Source organism: Ictidomys tridecemlineatus, chromosome 2 (assembly GCF_052094955.1).
Source record: "Ictidomys tridecemlineatus isolate mIctTri1 chromosome 2, mIctTri1.hap1, whole genome shotgun sequence".
In the NCBI taxonomy this organism is placed as follows: domain Eukaryota; kingdom Metazoa; phylum Chordata; class Mammalia; order Rodentia; family Sciuridae; genus Ictidomys; species Ictidomys tridecemlineatus.
This window is the reverse complement of record NC_135478.1, coordinates 112,911,196-112,925,074: the sequence shown is the minus strand read 5'-3', so window position 1 is coordinate 112,925,074 and position 13,879 is coordinate 112,911,196. Positions and strand designations below refer to the sequence as shown.

General features: G+C 37.9%; 1 pseudogene; it reads right to left on the bottom strand.

Moving 5' to 3' along the window:
* Positions 1 to 385: 385 nt before the first annotated feature.
* LOC106145354 (SUMO-conjugating enzyme UBC9-B pseudogene) lies at positions 386 to 1,066 on the bottom strand (annotated as a pseudogene).
* Between the last annotated feature and the right edge of the window lie 12,813 nt (positions 1,067 to 13,879).

The following is a 13,879-nucleotide window of genomic DNA, read 5'->3' as shown; positions in this document are numbered from 1 at the left end:
ATCCCCAGCCCTGTTTGGTTCTTTTTCAATTTCTCTATTTACTCATTGAATTTCTCATTCATATTATGTACTGGCCTTCTTTTTTAAAAAAAAAAAAAATATATATATATATATATATATATATATAAACAGTTTATTTACTCTAAACAACAACACAGACAAACGCCATATAAACACAAAGGAAGAGGTGTGGGTCCAGACACTGCAGACTTTGGATGGGAGGCACATTAGCAACAGCCAGATTCTGAGAGAAGGGTGTGGGATGGAGGGACAGGGACTTACACACAGCCCGCTGGAGGCCAGGACAGCTCTGAACGGTGATTCATGCCTGCATCTGAGCAAAGGAACTAGCTCCTAGGGCTTACCCAAGTATAAAAGTTTATAATTTTACAGCAGTTGAAATACTGACATCAATATTAAAATAAAAGCAAGTTTTACATAACAATCAAAAATACAAAAGACTGAAGGAAGAGACCCTGTATGAAAAACTGGGGCAATTCAGCGAATTGAGAACTGTATGCCAGTGGCGGAAATGGAAGATGACGCCCGCCCAACCCTTCCAGGCGACTGGTAACTGCACGAGCGACTTGAGATTTGCAAAAGGTGTAAACAAGTTCTTGCCAAACCAACCCCTTCCTTTTGCGGTGCCACAGGGTCGCCGTCTATGAGGGTGCAAACTTCTTGGCTCGAACCCTTTTCTCATGTCCCACTCTGTTTTGGCAGTAAATCGTGTAGGCCTCTGCTTAAGCGGGGTCTTGGATATTTGGTTCATTTAGAAATTCCTGTATTCCTAATAAGATCTGCTTGATCGTGATGGCTGGCCTCCAGTTCTTGTCCTCCTCCAGGATGGACAGACACACGGTACCCGAAGGGTACACATTTGGGTGAAACAACGGCGGCTCTGATTTACATTTCGGTGGTGAGGATGGATAATCATCTTTGAAGAGCATCGGCAGCTTGAACAAGCCTCCTTCCCACGGAGTCCCCTTCTTTCCTGGGATGGCACATTCCCAGTTCATCAGGCTCATCGTGCCATCTGGGTTCTTATGGTCCTTCCTCCAAGTTTTTCTCTCCTGGGCGAGTCTGCTGAGGGCGGATCCCCGACGTGTTCAAAGTCCCTTGGATGGGCACGGCCCGGCCCGGCGGCCCGGCGGCAGAGGCGGTGGCGTTCCCTTTGTCTGGGGACTTCCCTCCGCTTGTACTGGCCTTCATAATTCATTCACTTGACTTCCTATGTTCTCTTGGAATTTGCTGATTATTTTTAAAGTATTTTTAATTGTAGGTAGACCCAATACCTTATTTATTTATTCATTTTTATGCGGTGCTGAGGATCAAACCCAGTGCCTCATATGTGTGAGGCAAGTACTCCATCACTGAGCCACAACTCCAACCCTCATTGATTTTTTTTTTAAGAATTTCTTTTTTAGTTGTAGATGGACACAATACATTTATTTTGTTTATTTTTTTTTTAACAGGATGCTGAGGATCAAACCCAGTGCCTCTTACGTGCTGGGCGAGCACTCTATAAACATTTTTTGAATACTTTATCTGATATTTCGTCCACTCAAATATCTGTGGAGTTAGTTGCTGGTAAAGTATGAACTCTAGGAAGTGTCATATTACTTTGTTTTTTCATATTTCTGGTATTCTTGTGTTGAGTTTTATGCACTTGTTAGGATGGATTTCTTTTCCATTTTTACTTATGGGCTGTTTTAGGGCAAACGCTTCTCTTGCCATAGTATCCTAAAATGATCTAGACTGAGACACACACCCCCCATAGGTGTGGTATCCACAGCTTTTGTGTTAATTCTCTTTGTTTTTGCTGTAGAGTGGATGTCCATATGTGAGGTCTGAGCCCCCCCCCCCCAACAAACACACAGCTGTTCCTACTTGGAGCTCAATAATTAGTTTGGGGATTTTATTTCTTTCATCTTATTAAGTATTGCTGAAGTTTGAGTATGGTTAATTTGTATGTGGATCAAGTAGCTGTCTCTTGGAGAAGTTAAGTCCAGCAGCAGAGTTTCTGCCATATGAACTTGTTCTTTTCCTATAGATTCCCAGCATCTCACTGAGAATCAGTATTCCCACTGTTTGAATTCTGAGCCATAAAGCAACTGGAAATGCATCCTTCCTCTAACCCACCATCGTAAATTTCTTTCTAAATATTTCATTTTTTTGGTGTTACTGTAAATGCAATTTTTCTAAGTTTCATTTGAGATTTTTCATTGAAAGCATATAAATATGTAATCAATTTGTGCATATCAATCTCATATCTTGCTAAACTTGTTTATTAGTGCCATTGTTGGGGTGTGTGTGTGTGTGTGTGTGTATGTATGTGTGTGTGAATTTCTTAGTATTCCTATGTGTATGTCATGTCATGTCACCTTTCCAACTTAGTTCTCTTCTTTCCAACTTTTCCTGGATAAAACCTCCAATATAATGTTAAGTAGAAGTCAAAGGGTAGACATTTTGTCTTTTTTCTGATCTTGCAGGAAATCATCCAGTCTTTCAGCAACCAGTATCTTTCATAGACACCCTTTATCAGGTTGATGAAGTTCCCTGTACTCTTACTTTGTTGAGTATTTTTATCATGAAATGGTATTAGAGCTTGTCAAATGCTTTTTCTTTGTCTACTGAGATGATCGTGTAGTTTTGCTCTTTGTTCTATTGATATTTTACACAAATTAATTCTTGGATGCTAAACAAAACTTGCATTCCAGAATATAGACCACTTAGTTCTGCTGTTTAATTCTTATTCTATATTGTTGGGTTCTAGCATATTTTTAATTGGGTTGTCTTCTAATTATTGAATTATGAGAATTACTTATATATTATGGACCCCAAATTTTTATATGTTGTTTGAAAATATTTTCTTCCACATTGTAATTTGTCTTTTCATCCTCTTACAAGCAAGTCTTTTTTAGAACAAAAGTTTTTCATTTTGCTTATGTCCAAATTATCATTTTTTTCTTTGATGGATAGTTGTTTGTTTGTTTATGATGCTAGGGATTGAACCCAGGGCCTTGTGCATGATGGATAATATTTTTAAAAATATTTTTTAGTTATTGATGGGCTTTATTTTATTTATTGATATGCGGTGCTGAGAATCAAACCCAGAGCCCCACACATGCCTGGCAAGCACTCTGCCACTGATCCACGACCCCAGCCCTGGATAATCATTTTGATGTCACATCTAAGAACCTTTTGCCTGATCCAAGATCACAAAGTTTTCTCCTCTGTTTCTTCTAGAAATGTTATAGCTGTGGTTCTTAAATTTATGTCTGTAATCCATTTTGTATCCATTTTTCTGCATAGTGTGAGGAAAGGGTACAAATTTGTCTTTTTGTATATTGATATCCAATTTTCCCAGAACCATTTGCTGCCAAAACTCTTTTCCTTATTTATCAAATTGCCTTAACACTTTGTCAAAACTCAATTAACCATAAATGTAAGAGTTTATTTCTGGACTTCTAATTCTGTCCCATTGATCTATATTTAGCCTTTCACCAGTACCATGCAGAAGATTTATAGTGAGATTTGAATCTGTTATAAGTCCCCCAACTGTCCTTCATCCAAATTCTTTTGACTACTTTGGTTCCTTCAATTTTCTTGTAAATCTTAGGATCTCTCTGATAGAACTACAAAAATCCTGTTGGAATTTTTATAGGGATTATATTGAATCTATCAATCATTGGGGGAAAACTACAATCTTGAGTTGGAGTCCATGAGCATAAATATCTCACCATCTGTCTAGATAATCTTAAATTTCTCTAAGCAATGTTTTGTCATTTTCAGTGTACAAGTTTTATAATCCTTTGTTTACATTCATTCCTAAGTATTTTTTTTAGAGAGAGAGAGAGAGAATTTTAATATTTATTTTTTAGTTTTTGGCAGACACAACATCTTTGTTTGTATGTGGTGCTGAGAATCGAACCTGGGCCGCATGCATGCCAGGCGAGTGCGCTACCGCTTGAGCCACATCCCCAGCCCCAGTATTTTATTATTTTTGATGCTACAATGAATGGAATTATTTTCCTAATTTTTTTTTAGTATTCTTCACTAATGTAGTTTTTTTTTTTTTCTCTTCCATGTTGATCTTGTATTCTGTGACCTTACTGAACTCCTTTGTTAGTTTGAATAGTTTGTGTGTATGGTGAATAGGGGATTCTTTAGGATTTCCTTCATACATGGTAAAGACTTTTGCTTCTTTCTTTCCAGATGGGTGGAATTTCTTTTTGTTTTTTGTTTTGTTGCACTGTCTTGAACCTCCGGTACAATATTGCTTATATGTGGCAAAAGTGGATAGCCTTGCCTTATTCCTGACCTTAGCAATTTGCCAATGCTGAGAGCCAGGCCCCAGAGCCCTGCAGTCTTTCGTAAGTATGCTGTAGCTTAGATCTTTTATCAAATTGAGGAAGTTCCCTTCTATTCCAGGTTTGTTTTACAAATTGTTGTCGTAACTGGGTGTTGGGTTTTGTCAGAAGCTTTTTCTGTATGGACAGTCCTTAACTAAGGATGATTTATGATTTTTTTTACTTTATGATGATCTGAAAATGATATGTGTTTAGTAGAAACTGTACAGTATAATACAACTATTCGCTTTCCCACTTTCAGTATACAGTATTTGGAAGGACACATTAGAACCAAAGCAGATATTTATGGTGCTTTCAGATTAGCCAGGTGGAAATTTTTAATAAATGGTTGGATACACTGACTCTCAGGAGAGATGTGAGCACTATAGACAGAGATTGGTATTGTCAGTGAGCATGTAGAAGAGCCCAGGAGTGGTTGATATTGCTTGGGGAGAGTTTGTAGAGTTAAAGTAGAGAGGTTTATGGATAGAATCTTAGAAAACAGCAATAGAGATGGGTGTGATGGCACATACATATAATCCCTGCTACTCAGGAGCCTGAGGCCCAAGTACCAAGGTACTTTTTCAGGATAAAAAGGGCTGGGGGGCTGGGGTTGTAGCTCAGTGGTAGAGTGCTCACCTCACATGTGGAAAGTGCTGGGTTTGATCCTCAGCACGACATAAAAATAAAATAAAGGTATTGTGTCCATCTACAACTAAGATAAATAGATAGATAGATAGATAGATAGATAGATAATAGATAGATAGATAGATATAAAGGGCTGGGGATGTGGCTCAGGGATAAAGCTCCCCTGGGTTCAATCCCCAAAGCTGCTAATAAATAAATAGATAAATAAATTGCATGATATAGTCAACACTTTATTATAAAATGGTTTGGTGCTAGGTATTTTACTTAACAGTAGCAAAATAAGTTTTCTTTTTTTTAATTTTTTTTAATTTTAATACTTATTTTTCAGTTCTCGGCGGACACAACATCTTTGTTGGTATGTGGTGCTGAGGATCGAACCCGGGTCGCACGCATGCCAGGCGAGCGCACTATCGCTTGAGCCACATCCCCAGCCCCCAAAATAAGTTTTCTGATAGTGCAACAAAGTAAGTACACTCGCATTAGGGTAGCCTCCGCTATGATATTCAATAGTTTAGGTGTATTAAATGTGCTTTCACCTTAAAAATATTTTAATTTATAATGGGTTTATCAGGACAAAATCCCATCATAGATGGAGAAGCATATATATATATTGAGGTGATTATGTAGGTTTTGTTCCTTATATTCACTAGACTGTTTGATTTCTTTTTTTTTTTAATTTTTAAATTTTTTTAGTTTTTTTTACATGGACACAAGATCTTTTATTTTACATTTATGTGGTGCTGAGGATCGAACCCAGGGCTCCATGCATGCTAGGTGATCACTCTACCACTGAGCCACAACCCCATCCCCCCCCCTTTTAAATTTATTTTTTAGTTGCAATTGGACACAATGCCTTTATTTTATTTATTTTTATGTGGTGCTGAGGGTCGAATCCAGGGCCTTGCACTTAGGGCATTTCATTCATGTATTCATGTTAGCATCCTGGCACCTGTGAACATTTGCAAATCTTACTATTATGTAGAAGAAAGGATGGTGACCACTCTGCCCAAACCCAGGATGCCAATTCCACTTCACTGTGTTATCTCCCAGCTCCTCCTGGTGAACTCATTGTAGAGACAGAGGGCAGCTTATTTTGGTAATAAACCTTTCCTCCAGGGCCCTGTGACCTGGCTCTCAGTCTTACTCAGGCAAGAGCTGGAGAAGATGCTCTGACTAGAGCAGGCAGTTTGCATTCTTCTCCATATTCAGAGCCATTCACCCATGGTCAAGAAGTGGTTGCTATCCACATCACCACTCCAGCTGCCTTTTTCTCCCTCCCATGACTTGAAAGCAAGGCCAGCCCATGGGGTCATCGTGTCCTGAAAAATTAGAATGGAGGAACCTTTTTTTTTTTTCCTTTTGTCTCTTTTTTTAAAGGGTGGTGAGTAGAAATCAAACCCAGGGCCTTGTGCATTCTAGGCCAGCACTCTTCCGGTTATCTGCCCAGGGCATACTAGGGACAGACAATCTCCGTTAATTCAGACCCGTCTAAGGAAATGCTGGGTCCAAGGACAGAACAGTGACACTGCTTCTTTCTCAGACTGCCTCTGTATTTGCCTCCTAAAATACCTTCCATCGACCTCATATGACACAATCAGCTACTTTACCAGAGTCAAACATATCTAGGACCTTGTCCTAAATGTGTGCAAAACAGGCAGTTCCACCAGATAGATGATTCTGGTTCCAGGAGGTCTACATCAGAATGCACCTGTCCTTTCAGGACACCCACTTACCTCTGAGCCTCACACAACCCCACACACACACTGTAGGCATGAGTAGCTCCATTTCAAAAATGAAGAACTGAGGTCCAAGGTCACATAGATTATAACTGATGGGAGACAGGATTTAAACCCAGGACACCAAGCTCTGTACCTTTTCCATCAGTATAATGATAGTCATTTTCATGAATTACAACCTTCGTGATTTTTGCTGTATCTTTATCTCTTATTGTTTATATAATATTTTCCTTTAAATCAACTCATGTTTTTTAAAAATTATTTTAAAATAATTATAGATCCATGGAAAGATACAAAGAAATGTACATGTACATGCATCATTCTTTTTTTTTCCTTCAGTTCTAGGGATAGAATCCAGAGCTATGTGCATGCTAGGCAAGCACAATACCAGTGAGCTACAACCCTAGCTCTGCCATATACTATTGACCTAGCCTCCATCAATAGTAACATCTTTAATTACTGTGGTATAGTAGTAAAAACAGGAAATTGACATTGCTGCCATTTACAGAGTTCATTTCTCTAGTTTTACATGCACTGGTGTATGCAAGTGTGGTGTGTGTGTGTGTGTGTGTGTGTGTGTGTATGTTTGTGTGTGTCTGTATACAATTTTATCACATGTATATAACTTCATGTAATTATAAGACTCTCATGTTACCCTTTGTAGCAATACCTACCTTACCCCCAACCCTAACCCCTGTCAACCACTAATATATTCTCCAACTCTGTAATTACATATATATCATGCATATAATCATGCACGTAGTATATATCCTTTTGAAGTTGGCTTTTTTCACTCAGAATACCCTTCCCGAAGTTCATCCAGATTATTCCATGTATCAATAGTTTGTTTTCTTTTTACTGCCAAGTAGTATTCCATGGTATAAATGTACCACTAAAAGACATTTGGGGAGTTTCCAGTTTGGAGCTATTGTGAATAAAGCTGCTATTGTTCATAGCATTATGAACATTTGTTTCTGTAAATATTGAACTTTTAATTTCTCTGAGATATGTCTAACAGTGCAATTGTTGGGTCATGTAAGCCCATTTTTTTTAGTTATAGATGGAAACAATCTCTACTTTATTTATTTATTTTATTGTGATGCCAAGGATCGATCCCAGTGCCTCACATCTGCTAGGCAAGTGCTCAACCACTGAGCCAAAATTCCAGCCCCTCCATTTTTAGTTTTAAAATAAATTACCAAACTATTTTCCAAGGGGGCTGGGTACCATTTTATGTTTCCACTGACAATATGAGTGATTCACTTTCTCTATTATCCTTGTCAGCATTTAGTGCTATCATTATTATTTTAACCATTCTCATAATATGTACTCATATCTCATTGTTTCATTTGTTTTTATAGCAAATAGTGAACAGCTAATGAGTTTGAACATATTTGCATATGCTTATTTTCCTTCTATGGGTATCTTCTTTTAGTGAAATGTCTGTACCCATGTTCTAATTAGATTGTTTGATATTTAATGAGAGTTTAATATTTTCTGAGAGTTCTTTATATATTCTAGATACTATTCCTTTGTCAGATATGTATTTTACAAATATTTTCTCTCAACCCATGATTTCTTTTCATTCTCTTAACAGTCATCCATAGAATGGAATTTTCTAATTTTGGTCAGGTCTAACTTACCAGTTTTTCTTTTCATGGATCAGGCTTTTGGAGTCAAATCTAAGAACTCCTTGTCTAGTCCCATAAATGTTCTACTAATTTTTTTCTAGAGATTTTATAGTTTTGTTTTACACATAAATGCATAATCCAATCTGAGGTAATTTCTAATTTTTATAAATGTTAAATTTAGATTACATTTCTTTTTGTTCTTTATTATTGTTGTCTATTCCAGGACTAGTTATTGAAATTATCTCTCTTCCTTGGAATTGCTTTAACCCCTTTGTCAAAAATTAATTGAGCAGGAGCTGGAGTGTGGCTCAGTGGTACAATGCATGGCTACCACGCACAAAGCACTGGGTTCTATTCCCAGTGCCACACACACACACACACACACACACACACACACACACACACAAATTTTAATTAGGCCTATTTATTTGGATCAATTCCTGAGTTCTTTATTCTGTTCTATTTATCCATGTGTGTATCCCTATATCAGTTCCTATATAGCAATATAATAAGCCTTAATATTGGGAAGTGATTCTTCCCTTTTTCTATGTTGAGTCTTCCAGTTCATGAATATACTATTTCTTTCATGTATTTAGGTCTTCTTAAAGTACTTCTTAAAATATTTCTTTATGGGGGCTGGGGTTGCAACTCAGTGGTAGAGCTTTCTCCTAGAGCGTGCAAGGCCCTGGGTTCGATCTTTAGCACCACTTAAAAAATAAAAACCAAGGTATTATGTGCAACTAAAATAAATATTTTTTAAAAATACTTCTTTATAGTATTTCTATCTATGTATTCTTATTGCTTTCCTCAAATTTTTGTAATTTTCATCAGAAATTTTTGCTAGATTTTGTACCTAAATGTGTCATTTTTATATAAATGTGGTTTATATTATATTAATTGATTTTCAAATTATGAGCGGACTTACATACCTAGAAAAATATCCACTTGTTCATGGGTGTATTATTCTTTTTATACTTGTTGAATTTGGCAAGGTAAAATTTTGTTGAGGATTTTTATATTCAAATTTATGAAAAATATTGGTCTGTAAGTTTTGGGGATGACTATCTTTGTGTTTGAAATCAAGATAATATTAACCTCATAAAATGAGTTAGTAAGTATTCCCTTCTCACCTATATTCTGGGAAAGACTATAAAATTGACATTGTTCTTTGAATGATAGGTAAATTCTCTTACTTTCTTATATACTAAGGACATGGAATTTGGTAGGGTTTATTTTACTTTTTTTCCTTTTTTTGTTTTATAGAATTCATCAGTCTACTGGTGTCAATATTTTACCACTTTCAATGAAGTATAAAACCCATACTTTCTGTTTAGGTCCCTTTGTCCTCCCAGTTTTGTTTTGTTGCTTTTTGTTTTGTTTTTGGTACCAGGAATTGGACCTAAGGGTTGAACCCAAGGGTGCTTAACCACTGAGCAACATCCAGCTCCCCCACCATTTTTTTTTAAGACAGGGTATCACTAAATTGCTGAGGCTAACTTTGAACTTGAAATCCTCCTGCCTCAGTCCTGGGGATTATAGGCATGTCACACCACACCAAGTTCCTCTCACTTTTTAAATATAATTATTTTAAGTATTTTCTCTACATACATTATTATCACATCAAATAGTATCGTAACTTTTGATTACATGATTAAAATATCAATGAAGCAAAAGAGAGTTTACTTCAATTTTTATCCATTCTGTTGATCAACTTTTCTTTCTAAAGGTTCCATCCTCCTTCTGCTATTATTTCCTTTCTGATTAGAGAATTTCTTTTAATTATTCCTCAGTGACAGGCCTTCTAGCAACAAATTCTATGTGTTCATTCATCTGAAAATGACTTTATTTTCCCTTTCATTCCTGAAGTATGGTTTCTTATATTTTAGCAGTCACTATGTTTAGTTATAGGTTCTGGCCTACTATTGTGGACTGCTTATTTTCTGAGCCTTTGCCATGCTATTATTTTTAAAATGTTTTTTTAGTTGTATTTGGACACAAAATCTTTATTTTTATTTATTGATATGTGGGCTGAGGATTGAACCCCGTGCCTCGCACATGCGAGGTAAGTGCTCTACCACTGAACCACAACCCCAGCCCCTTTGCCAGGATATTCTGATCTGTTACATTCTGGTAATGCTGAAGCTCCTCCTCAATCCCTGTTGGCAGCATGTTTGGGGAAAGAGGTGCTGTTCTGTGACAACGGCTGAAGACTTTCTGGTAGGGGTAAGACAGGTGGAAGCCACTGGGCTTGGTCTCCCTATGCTACTGAGTGGAGAACAAGGAAACATAGAAATGTGTTCCCATTGCCACTGGAACCATCACCGATGCACTGAATGATTGCTGCAATGATCCAGGGATTCACTGCTGCCATTGCTGTCAGTAAATCAGGCTTCCCACTAGGGTTCCAGTTATGGAGTAGAGTCAACTTTTTAAAAATCTCAAATACACATATTACCAGTTTAAACTCACTTTAAGAAATAATGGCCATAATGAAATCATGAGTCTAGAGAACTAGTTGTAACTTTTCCTCTAAGGTACATGGAATGGTTGATTGGTTAGAAAAAGTATTTTATCTCCATACAAAAACACCCAAGGCACTTTGAGGAACAGGCCCTATAGTACACTGACACACTGAAGCTTTGTATGCCCCGCCTGACAGTGTGATGAGTATCATTGAACACCAAAATGATCAAAAGCCATTTTGGCTTTTAGATGTTGTTGCTACATTGCAGAGCAAAATGATGATTGGGTTAAAATTTTGAAAGAAGGCTAAGTTTACATGAGTGTAGCATGTGGGAGCTACATGTCTCACCTTGAACAGCAAGCCAAATGCTCACATGCTTGCATACTTACCTGCTTTCTTGCTGATCACCTAGTGTGATTTTCTGTTTATAAGCTTACCTATTTACAGACTCTCAGTGTATACAATTGTACCTGATCCAGTGACTAAATGGTATGCTTACCCACTTACATGCCTATACATTCAATGTACATGTTTCCCTGCTTACATGTTACCTTCTTACATGTATACATGTGATTTGCTTATACTCTCACATGTTAGCATGATTATATACATAATGCTTATCTGTTTATCCTATTACATATGCTTACCCTTTACCTGCTCACTCCCTTACACAATTATACAATTACCACTGATATATATTGACACAATTACACACTTAGGTGCATATAAGTTTACACAATTACATGCTTACCCACTTCTATAGCTCCAGCTCCAGCTTAGGGGTGTCCCAGCACAGAAACACATGCTGGAGAAAGGAAAGGGGCTGAATTTCAGAGAAGGAAGGCTTCTTGTCACACTCCCAGCAAGGTCCTCTCTCATCTGACTCATACCAGCCCTTTTGGCAAAAGCCTCTGTCCACACCTCCAACGGTTGCCAACATATTTCCTGTGTTCTGCACATTTTTGAGGGATTTTTTCTCTTCATCTCCATGTGTGTCACCTTGGAAAGAAAACAAATTGGGGAGCTTGTGTATTCATGGCCTTATGTGTGGCGCCCTGTGTATATTCTCCTCCATCTCCCTCTTGGCAACTGGCCTGATCGGCTCCATGTGACTCCCTCTGGTATGAATCAGAGCTGATTTTCAAATTAGTGGATGCTGGCTCTGTGGATGGCCTGTGCAGGGCTCTTCTCCAGGGAAAAATACCCCAAGTATAGCAAGAGAGGGAGGGGAAGAGCCCTGGATTGGGAGTCTCTAAAACCTAAATTCATTGTCCAGATGGACCTCCTTTGAACTATGTAACGTTAACGGAGTCCCTTCAAGTCTGCTTTTCCCCCAGGTAAAGAGGAAGGTAAATGGAGAAATACAGAAGCAGAATCTGAGTCCTTCTGCTTTTATCTTCTATCCCCAGATCAAAGACATCCATACTGCAGTAGACAAATGTTTTAAAAGCCATTAAGCACTTTTCTCAAAGTAAGGTCTTCCTACCAACATCAGAATCATTGCATGTTGGTTCAACACAGATTCTTGGGCCCCAGCATCACTGGGGACAAGATCCAGGAGTCAGCAAGTAAGTATGACAACTTACATAGAGGGAATCAATTGCCTAGGGTAGTGTAAGGCAATTGCCACTACTCTTTTTTCTCCTTATGACGATTCTTATTCATCATTTCAAGGTAAATTCTAACATTACCTCCAACATGAAGACTTTTTGACTGGCCCCAGATAGAATTAATTGCCTCAGCCTCTATGGGCTCACAGGTAAACTGACTAACTCACATTTGTATGATTAGCACCTAACCTAGGACTCAGCACATTTTTAAAAAATTTTACCTTGAGGGGCCAGGGCTATGGTTCAGTGGTAGAGCACATGAGGCACTGGGCTCGATTCCTGGAACCACATACAATAAACAAATAAAATAAAGGTATTGTGTCCATCTACAATTACAAAAATATTTTTTTTAAATTTTACCTTGGTGTTTCTATCACACTAGCCTTCATTTTTTTCCTCAAGCAAACCAAGTTCATCTAGCTTATTAGCCTTTGCTACTCACTTACCTTGAAAAGGAGGAGACAATACCTGTATCATCACCCAACTTTATTTTTATCTTACTGGTATTATTTTCTGATCATTTATTTTTCTTTTTCAATGTATTTGCTTTCTGTTTTTTTTTCCAGGGAACGTAAGATGGGAGATCGTTTTTAGTCAAGTCAGCAGATCCTAACCAGGGTTGATGTGTTATGCTAAACATCCTAAAAAGCACAGGATGCTATAAAGAATTATCCAGCCACACATAACAATAGGGAAATGGCAACGCTGGTCTAGCCTGTCGCCTGGCAAATTATATACTGCTCAAACGCAAACATTTTTGTGGCATGAACGAATAAAATGTTAGAATTAAATGTTGATTTAATTTTAAAGCCTGAAAGGTCCTGAGAGAGCAATTATACCACAAGTTTTCACACTCTACTTCTGGAAGCCTCAGGTTATAGGGCAGAGTTTTGAAAAGTTTTCAGCCAGGAAGAATTTCCAACTAAATAATGAAGATGTAAACGTTTTTAACTAGGGTCTGTTTTACATATTGAGGTCCCAGTAAAATTGTCTGACAAGTTCTCCTGCTTTAAAAAAAAAAAAAAAAACACTGGAAAATATTCCAGACCATCCTCCTCATTTCAATCAAGCTAGAAGTTAGGGTTCAGAGAAGCCCAGGGCCACTCCATATCACAGAGAGTCATGCCTAGGTCTCCTGAGTGCACATCTGGCCTTGATCACAGATTAGCCATGGCTCAGACTAGACATGGCTCACCAGGTACAATTTAGGATCAAAACAATGTGATAGAGCTGTTACCAGCCCAGCTCCAGAGTCAACTCTTCGTAACTTTTCACCCCAGCTCCTCTGACCAGCTGTGTAACCTTGGAAAACCACTTAACCTCTCTGAGCCTCAGATCCCCCTAAGGATCTGTAAAATGAAGATAATAATAGTTCTGACATCATAGGATTCTGATGCAGATTGAAAGAGTTAGTATGTGAAAAATGCTTGGAACTGAG